This window comes from Echeneis naucrates, chromosome 11, assembly GCF_900963305.1.
Source record: "Echeneis naucrates chromosome 11, fEcheNa1.1, whole genome shotgun sequence".
Taxonomy (NCBI): Eukaryota; Metazoa; Chordata; class Actinopteri; order Carangiformes; family Echeneidae; genus Echeneis; species Echeneis naucrates.
The window spans coordinates 16,185,572-16,196,365 of record NC_042521.1 but is presented as its reverse complement, the minus strand read 5'-3'; positions in this window follow the sequence as shown (position 1 = coordinate 16,196,365).

Sequence of the window (10,794 nt, the reverse complement as noted above, 5' to 3'; positions counted from 1 at the left end):
CCTCAGGAGGTGGTGACTGCTTTTTATTACCAACACTTAAAAAGATGCAGAGGCCCACGGGCCTCTATGTGTAACCCCCACTCTTTTTGTTCTTTCAGTGCCTCCTAATAACATGTGCAACCTATATGTAATTCTGTTAATAATTATCGTCAGCATAAGGAAGAAGCAGCAAGTGAGTGATGAAATGTGCATTTCATAATAACGTGTACTCACCAGTGTAGCTGAAGAATGCATGTCAGCCTGTAGTGTTGACGTGAATTTAGCCTTGTTATTACCTGAGGCCTCAGGCAGACATGCTGTTTACGCATCCTGCATGTTATGTAATTGATTTTATGGTGTTTGAGCAGTGATTTCCACTGCACTTCAGGGACTCAAAAGATTAAAATGTGCTGATGATTTACCCAAATCAAAAGGTACTCTTTGGGATTCTCCATTACTCCTACTCTATTTAGCCTGCACAGACAGACATTTGACCTTTATTGAACATGCACTAAATTTTCAGTTCCTGCAGTTCACAGCCACGCTGCTTTGCCGCGTGTACAGATCTCTCTGAAGCAAATGTCATTCGGGTTGAGAATGCACAAATGTGCTGAAAAGTTTTGCTTTAAAGGAGAGGCAATTTTAATGTGTTAAGTGTTGGAGGAGGGGAGAATATTAACAGCCGTAACGTGGCCATTGGAGTTCAATGGAAAGGTAAATCTGGCCCTTACGCAGCTTGACTGTAAGATGCTGCTTCCGCACCTGGCATATGTTGGGCCAGAGGTTTTATTTTGCTTTCTTGTTCGAGTATTTCTTTCCATATTTTCATGAAAAAGACTTGGAGTCAACCTTTAATTTGATATAATTGATATCACTGATGAATAACCTATAAGTCAACTGATACGCTGCAATTTACTACAACTAATAATATAAAAGTCAAAGATAATAAGTATTAGTCGCTGTATTATATTACATTAATTGATTGTAGCTGCACCACAATACCTGTCCGAGACTGCTATAAGGAAACATGATACATTGGCTGAGCCTCTTCTGAGGTCTGGCAGAGAGATCATGTGTCCAGCCATGATAATTGAGAGCTCATGCTCGCAATGAAAGCACAGACACACACAGCAGAGGGAGAAAGAGAGAGAGAGAAAACTGTTTGTGATTATTCAACCATGGAGCACACCCCATGACTCGCACCCTTGTGACCTAAAGTCACACGAGACCCTTCTGGTTAGCGCACTAAGATGTGCGCTAACACAGCTGTAGAGAGGTAAAAACTGAAAGCTACAGTGACAAGCTATGGTCCACCAAAGTTTAAGCTGTGTGGAAGGAGCACCTTTGCCTTCTGCTGCAGCAAAAGCTTTACAGTATATTTTAAAATAAGTAATAAGTAAATGTTTGTGGTCCATTTTGGGTGATTTATTTCCACGCTGAAGTTAATGTAGTCTCTGACCTTTCATACACAGGAGCTTGAAAATAGCCATATTGTTGTCAGCCAACTACTTAGACAGTAAGGTAATAAAAGAAAGCACACAATAACTAAGTAATCACAAAACATAGGATGTAATCCAGAAAGATGTGGGTTTTGGTTTAGTGCTCAATAATTAGTTTTCTGGACCGGAAATCGAAATGAGCAGCATCCAGAAAGTGATAATGGTACAATTGAAAATGTACTGTATGTACATTAGAGACTGACAAGGATTGATTGATTGTTCAGTAACTTTTTAAAAATCTACTAGTTCATGTGAAAATGGTTTGTCCTTCACAGGAGATATTGTTGCGAATAAATAAAAAACACTAGAGAATTAACCTTTTGCACAGCGTTTCTTTTTGGATGGAGACGCCTTCTAGGCTTATTCTCTGTTTTATAGGGACTCTGGCAAAATAATTTATTTGACTCCGTTGTGGATTCAAATTTAGTTTGAGTTGTGCATCATTTTAAATGAATCGATTAAGACAAACAGTCGAACAGCCTCCCACTTTGTAGGCTATGTTGCAAGGTTGTGGTATGTGTGCAGGTGGGCTTGATTAAAAGTCGAATAGTCTCCCAGTGCTCAAACAGCATGTCTGCTGGAAATGCATACCTCGAATGTATAATGTGTGTAAAAGTAGGTTGGGTCAAAAATAGTCCAACTGACTCACTGAATTTACATTGTGTCTGGAGTTTGCAAGTATTAGTTGACATTAGCTTTTGTCATACTTAAGCTTCACCAAAATGAGTATTATTATATTTTCATTCATAAGAGGAAGAGGCCATCATTTTTGCTTTCAGAACTTACAAAAATAATTATAGTCTTGACTGAACTGTAAAGATGGATTATGGGTTTGGTCAGCCTTAGGCGGCTTAGCTTTGCAGGAGGCTAGCTGCTAGCTGTACTTTGTACTGCTCCTGGCTTCTAGAAAATACAGCAAGGGAGCAGAGTAGACAGCAAAACAGTCAACAGTCCGTACAAATCTCAAAGCAAAGTACCGCACTCCTAAATAGGCTATTTAAAAAAGTTTTACAACTCACCGATGCGTAAAAGATTTTTTTTATTTCCTGTATTTCGAATAAAATTTAACAAATGGTGGAAATGAAACTGGAGATTCTCCAAATTTGTCCAAATCTCTTCTTAAGGCTTTACTAAAGTAGAGGGAAATGCTATCACAAAAAAATGTTTACACCCATCATTTCCTAATCGGGACCATCAAGAATCGTTTATGCAGGTTTTTCTTGTATTTGCATTCCGTCTGAATATTATGACTTATGTTTTTAGACCTGGAGGTGAATTGGGACGTTGGTACAAGCTGAGCTGAGTGTGAGCTTTGTGTCTGTGATCACCCACTGTCTATATTACATCAGAGGAGACATCTGGTGACTGTAATACATCAGTTAAAAGCCACGGTTATGCCCTGGAAAGAAGATAATACACCGTAACCACAGCAATCGCTGTTATCTTGACTTTCACAGACTAGACATCTGCACATAACTTTGGTATTAGACTGTGTGAAAATCAGCGCCCTTGCTGTGTAACCTCTCTGATATTTCTGCCAGTTTTGATTTTTTTTTTTTTTTTTTTAGAATATATGGTCATCAGGGTTTTGGCAACTGTCTGAAACAAACAAACCAAAAAAAAAAAAAAATCAATAGCAGTCCTCTCTTAATCAAGAGTGCTTGGAGCTTATGGCAGAACGCCATGAGAGAAAGCAGCAACTGACTGTGTTTTTTAAGCAGAAGGTGAAGCTGGGAACGCAGCAGGACGAAAACATCGTCCTGTGCTTACTTGGTGAATCAGAGGCAAAAAAAAAAAAAAAAAGAGCCTGAAAGAGGAAACTAATTTCCTACTTTTGATAACGGTTAAACACAGTTACCATAGACAACAGCCCGTGGGATCATTGACATTTTTATTTATTTGTTACATAATCCTCACCTCTCCTTTATCTGACAAGTGATTAGTCAGTGAGGAGTTGTTTAACCAGGACAGATGACATTTTAATTGCAGTACCTGTCTGCCAGGAACAAAAGGAGACAGGGCTGGTTAATGGCTGCCTCCCAGCTGTTGCTTTGCCGGTGCTGTATGAACTCTGGACTACGGTATATCTTCAAAATCAGGTATGGATATTACCTGGCATTGACTTTCATATTAGAACCACGTAATGGAAGATTGCCATTTTAGGTGAGAGGTAACAACTCCACTACACTGTGTAAGGTATTTTTCTACGTTAATGCTTTCTGTTTTTTTGAATTTCATCAGCTTCATCAGCATCAGCTCCTACAGGCGAACGTTCATGAATCTCACTGTCTCTCCTGTTCAACATTTTTCTTAGCAATGCGAATATAACCTTCTTTTTCATCTTCAGTTTGGCAATATAATAGAAATGTGATCTACATTCCTAATTGCTCACAGTGAAAAACTGAGTGAGGTCAATTAAATGGATTCTGTACAAGGAAGCCGGAAGGGTAAAGTCTATTTCATGCGTGGTTCACCTTATTAAGATATGGCTGTTCCCATATCGGCTCCTCTGGAAAATGTCGAGATTAGTCTCCTTCAGTTTTGCATGTTGAAAGCAGTGCAATCCTTCTGTATAATTTACATTTGAAAGTGTTTATTTCTTCAATTCTTAAAAGGCAGCTAGTTTTAGTTTTTTTTTTTTTTTCTATCTCCACTGGTGTCCGCATACTGTGTAATGGATCATGCTGTTCAAGTGTCACATCTTCAGAACTAACATTGAGAGCACTGAAACCATTGAAATCAGAAAAAAACGTAAACAAGTGAGACCAGAGACCTCCATCAAGGGTGTCGACTTTGGATAGTAAAAAGGATTCACATATACATCAATATTTTTATTATTCAGAGGAAAAATATAAAAGGGGTCACTTGTAATTACTAAACGAAAGAAAACAATCACCCAGCATTGCAGTTTGCCTTGGCCCTGTAAAATGCTTTACCATCTTAATGCTTGTTTTGGTTCTGTAACCTGCTGCTTAATGTTTTGTTTTGTTTTTTTTTTTGTATGACTTTTGGCTCTTAATAACCTTATTTCGAGCTGTGGAGAAAAAAAAAAAGGTCATTTAAACCCAGTGTTCAACACCAAAACTGTCAAACAGCTGGGCAGGTGAAGTTCTTTATCTGCTACACACCGAAATACTTCCCTGAAAAGCTTGTGGCCACAGACAGGACTTCAAATAACAGCATGTTTATCTGACAGTGAGTTCCCATACTTCAATGCACCCTGGGCTCTTTGCCACCAGGGCAGTGTTTGCTTGGCCGGGATCCTGGTCCAGCCTTGACCTTGTATATTGCGATGAGCAGTTTGGTTTTGAGGTTCACTACATTGATTCTGATCATGTTGGGAGCGGATTCTGAAAATTTACCGTTATGCTTGTATTTCCTGACTAAATCACGGTTAAACCTTTGCAGGCCCAGCTTCCGTAGAGAAAACCCTGAGTTTTGCATCAACTGCAGCAGAAATGACAAGCTGGCAGGTCTGCAATGGACCAGCACTGCTGTGACTGCACACAAATTAAACATGCTGATTATTTACTGTGCTGCTCCCTGCTTCTTGTCTGGTGATTTTATGATGACGACACTCACTTTTGGCTCCTAGTCTGCCATGGCCCCCCGGGTCATGTCACACCCGCGTGCTTGTCACTGCATCAATGTTTGTAATTGTCGTTTCTTTGTGCGGTTCACTTCAGCTTTTAGGGGGCAGGCTCTGACGTCAGCTCGCCGACTGGACGCAAGCACGCACGCACGTATACACGCACACACACACACACACACACACACACTACAGTGCTGCAGAAAAGACACACACACACCAAACACAGACTGTGTGCTGACTATTAATATTCCGCTTAACTATACTCTGTCTGCATGTAATGTGTGCAAAACGCGGGGCGGACCCGGAGGATAAACACACAGATCCTTACAGAAACTGCTGCACTTTGTCCATCTGAAAATCCCCGAGAGAGAGGCATAGAGAGAGAACAGAGAGAGAGAGAGAGAGAGGCGCAGAGAGAACAGAGGAAGGGAGAGAGAACAGCGAGAGAGAGGCATAGAGAGAGAACAGAGAGAGAGAGAGCGGCGTAGAGAGTGAACAGAGAGAGAGAGAGTGAGAGAGAGAGAGGCATAGAGAGTGAACAGAGGAAGGGAGAAAGAGGGAGGGGGGGAGGGAGGGGGGGACTGCAGATCATACAGGGTCTGGATGAATAACCATGGCAACAGCAGCAGCAGCAGGAGAAGCGGTGATATAAACATTCCAAACCGCGCATCCATCCGCAAACGGCGATTTCCTTAGTAGAGGCTGGACTCGGAGCCCGTGTGGAACCCAGACTTCATCTCTGCCAAGGTGAGGCTACCTTTCTTTCTTTCTTTCTTTCTTTTTTTTTTTTTTTTATGAATAATCCCTACATGTGACACCCTCTGCCTGCTGTCGTCCGCATGTGTGGGGTACATGACATGACTGGGATGCTGGCTGTTGTACATTGGAGCAGAGGAAGCTGCTTCTGTAGCCTGCTGGGTTGATTAGAGTCAGAGAACATTCAGGCATCATATGTGTTCCTGCTGCATGGAGCTTCAGGGTCTTTGACCTACTGTGACCAGCATGTTCATAGACCCCACACTTGTGAGTTAAACAAACAAAAAAAAAAAAAAAAAGGTCCATTAATGGAAATGAGCCTTTCAAAATAAAGGCATTGATTAGACATGTATAAGCACACATGCTGGGAATGATTTAATGCAGTGTAATTATATTCATAGGAGGATGTTTTTCCAAGCTGATCCACAGTACAGTGTGTGCTGTTTATGATCACTTTTGCACATGCTGGAGTCAGAAATAGCCCTTCACAGTGTGTGAAATGAACAAAGCAAAGCTCCCACTCCGAAAGGAAACAATGCTGGAGTGATGTCTTTTGTTACAGTGGGCCGCAAAAACACAAAAATAGAACTTAGGGATGATTCAAGGTTAAATAAATTACAGATAATAAGGCCATCCAGGCACTCGTAACCAATGCAAACATTTCGTTAGAGCAGAAAACAGTGCTGCATTGTCTTTTCACATCATACTTCTTTACTAGTTCATCCAAGAACGAGTTGAGAATATGAGTAGCGAGTCTCTTCATGATCTGCAGATGCATGCTAAGCTAGCAGCTTTCCAGTCACCACAGAGGACTTCTGAGGTAGTGAAAGTTGGATCCTCCAGCTATGCAAGTAACAAAACAAAAAGAAACCTTTGATCGTCAGAGAATCTCTTGTGCAGATAGTGAGGATGCTAAACACATCTTCAAAGTCAGACTCATTTCACTGGATGAATCAGGCTACCCAGTCTCTTTTTGACTTTGCGGGGATTTGGGATTTTAATTCTAACTACAAAGAGTCTAATACAGTATTTTGGTGGGTCTGAGCAAATGCTGGATTATGCTATCACATGATTGCTGGCCTGGTTCAGTGGATTCCAGCTAAGGGCACTTTCTCTGAAGTGTAGTCATATTGACATTGTGCATTGACAGATTTTGATATTCTTTGAAGGAGGTGCTTTTACTCCCTAGTCTTTCCCCACTTATTGATATCTATGATGATGGGCCTTTGTCTGTTATTGTGTTATACTGAGGAAGTTGGATGTTATTAAGTGAAATAACACGGGAGATTAATGTCTGGTGTTTTTCATTTTTTATTTTTTTGAGTTGTGCACACACAGACACACACATAGTGGGTACCAGTCATGACGTGCAATAACTACTGCTACTGCGTACCACACCTTGTGCACCACAAGGAAATTTGCTCCTTCCTGAACCAGTCATGTCACAAGGATGTTTCCTCCTCATCCTGCCCAGATTGAGACTGTAGCCAGCATTCCCAGTTGAGCTGCCTCCCGCAGGAGCTGCTGTGAGGAGAGGAGGGCGGTTTAAGGGCAGCCAGATTTGAAGTTTTTTCTTGAAGTGGAGGAATTACTGGAGCAGCATACTCTATTCATCCACAGTGTGTGTGTGTGTGTGGTGCCTGCGTTAAATAGTAATCAGACAGCAGATGGCTGTTTTGTAATGATTAGGGTTTAATGATTTGTACTGAGAAGAAAATCAGATAGTTTGTGAAAGTGCACAAACAGCAAGTATTGTGTATATTTATTCTGGGATACATGCACCAGAGAGGTGAGATGACATGGTTGTTGAAGAAAAATATTTTGATTGATCCACATCATTATTGTTGTTTAATAGATTAACGGCTGGCAGCTGAATCTGTACTGAGTTTTCAGTTTAACGTGATTGCTTGCAAGGAAACCCTTTGAAATTCAAACGTAAATTGGAAATCGTATCCAAAATGGGTTCTAGGTTAATTGAAATCTTAATCGATTCTAGCTTTGAAAAGTTAGGCAGAGAGAAAGAAGGTTTCAGATGTTGGCTTCTTTGATATTCGGGCATATTCTGCGAGATTTATATACAATCATTTCAAGGGAATTCCTCTCAAAATCATCACAAAATTAATAAAACTAGATGAACTTTAACTGAGGATGTTCTTGTTCCCTTAAGATGATTAAGAAGCCATTTCCACTGAGGTTGCATGTTAGGTGTTCAGAACTTGAAGGTCTAAATTTAAAGCTCCATTAAATTTTGGTGGGTACACAATGGATCCTGATTGGCAAAGGCTAAAAATAACACCCACTGGAATCAGAACCATAAATAGTTTTCAGTTGTGAGATGCTGCAGCGATATGGCTGCCAAAATTCTATGTCTATTTTTTTTTTTTTTTTTTAGTCTTTCAGCAATTCCAATGCAAAAGCCAAAACCAATAAAGGATTTATCGCTCTAACAAGTTCTGTCTGTGTTGCTTTAAGTAGTTTTCTTTAGAAAGATTCATTCAGGATCTGTCTTTACTGGGCAGCAGAGACAGCCATTGGAAATTGTAAAAGTATTAAATATTTAGATTTTTTTCATGGAATTTGTTAGCAACACAAAATCGCCAGTAACATTTACCCTTATCTTATGCTGCAGTTCTACTTTTGCAGATGATTTGTGGCATCGTCACTATGATCATTACTGTCATTGTCGTCAGAAGACGCACAATGTACTCTACTTAGATAAATGACAGCTGTATGCCTTTGAAGCTGTCAGTGTGGGTGCTCTGGCCTGTGCATTGCTGATTTGATTAACTTATTGATGAATTTTCAGCAGACGATTAGTGCTTGCAGCGGCCGTATACTGGAGCCGTACACAGTAGGCAGAGATTGAAGGGAAAGAAACCACATTAAGTCCCAAGTCCCTGGGCTGCGAGCTTCCATTTAATCAAGTACATAGTGCTCACTCTCCTCCATACTGCCTATCTCACACATTGCTGGAGAAATTAACAGCTCCTGCTTTTTTGGAATCTCTGAGATGGCAGGTAACTAGGATGTAAGCGTTTAACTCTTTGAATTACAGGAGCAGCGAGGCAGCTTTGGCCATCTTAATTAATCCTTCTGATTAAATCACAAGGTGTATACACTCCACGGTCTCAGATCTCATGCTATTATGATGATGGTCATCATCTGAGGCCTTGCCAATAAGCACAGAGATTTGCTCTTATGGAGCTGCGAGTCTGGCAAGTGTGTGTCAATGTGACGTGACATGCCGAGTCAGCAAGAGGGGCTAGAACAGTTTGACAGTGACCAGCTAATACACTGCAATAAAGAAGGTTGCTGTCTCTTGTGAGGCTTTCACTATACTGCCTGCTTTAAAATGGACATTAACATCCACACTGCTGGTTTTTAAAACCCTCAGGCTCACATTTTATTGAAGATCTACTTTCTCCACACCTGGCAATAGTCTTAAAATACTTATTATTAGCATAAACAAGGTGGAATAGTGACTTTTTCTGTCTAGCGAGAGGGCACCTTAAACTCACCCTGTTTGCACAAATTAGATTCTGGCAATGGAAAAGGACACTGCAATAGATTTTCTGCTGATAGGAGGTGACAAATTTGAACTGACTGTGACATTACAGATAAATCACATACATTAAGTGGATAAGTCCTAGACGTACCAATGCCCTTGAACCAAAGTACTGGGAATAATGCATTTCAGATTATTTATTCATAACCAAGCAGACATTATGTTTGAAGTTTGAAACATTTTAGATAATTTTGCCAATTTTGCAAGGCCTCTATACCAAACCAAAATTGGATTTTAATCAATCCGGTCTACATTGCTTCCAAGGCCATGCCCATTGCTAGCTAACCATAATTCATAATTCATACATTTCAGATCATTGAACTAACCAGTAGCCAAAACAGCTGACGTATCAGCTAGCAATGTAGAATTTATTGCTACAACTGAAATGTATATGAACATTTGGATTGCGGTGGATAATCTATGTACCATGTAAGACTGTCAAACAGAAGCAGCAACAGGACCAAGGGGGCGGGCTTATCTTAATAGTGGGCCTATGCTGAAGAATCTGTAAAATGTAGATTATAGTAATTAACAGTAGGTTGTTTTTTGTTTTTTTTTAATAAATAGCAGCATATTAACCTCCCACATTTTGCCAGAGCCTAAGCTCTGATGGATAACCAGCTTGTCTAGCCAAACCCTTACTGATAAAGAAAAGGGACTGAGCACAATATGCCACTGTGGTTTTAAGCCATCTGAAGATGAGGACTGCTGCTAACTTGTGTGTAGCCTTCCACTAATGTGATAACTTCCTATGTCAGTTTGTAGTGCTGACAGGAACCTTAACCGAAGACCACAAACATACAAGGGTTATTTTTCAAAGCCTTCAATAAAAGGTTATTTGATAGTCTCGATTGTAAACACTGACAGTGTTTCATCTGTTGGTTGGCAGTATCTCAGTTTTACTACATTTCAACTCTCTGTGCACTTCGTCGGAATGCTGCAGAGTTTAAAGTTTTTAATGTACAGTAAACATTTCCTTGGTGGTTTCAGATATTGTGGATTTAAAGTGAAATTTGATGGTTCATGCATGAAACATGAACTAAAAGTTCCTCATATGTGTGCGAACTGAGGCTCTGCAAGCCTGGTTCATCTCGATAACAGGCTCTGTTCACTGTTCACACATCAACCAGATGCAACAGGTACACAAAACAGTCTATTTAGCAGTATTTGTGATGTATACATAGGCCTATATCTTTGAGGCCCTGAAGGTAGCTATCATTTCATTCATTGGTTAATCCTTCAGTTTATGGGGCCAGCAGAAATTGAATGTGTACATTTTATATGAACATAATATGTTTTATTTTCTGGGGTGTTTTCTGTGGAACAACGATTAGAAATGATGACAATCTTTCCTTTGGCACCCCAAGAACACTCTGGGATCTACAATATTAGACCTTTAAATT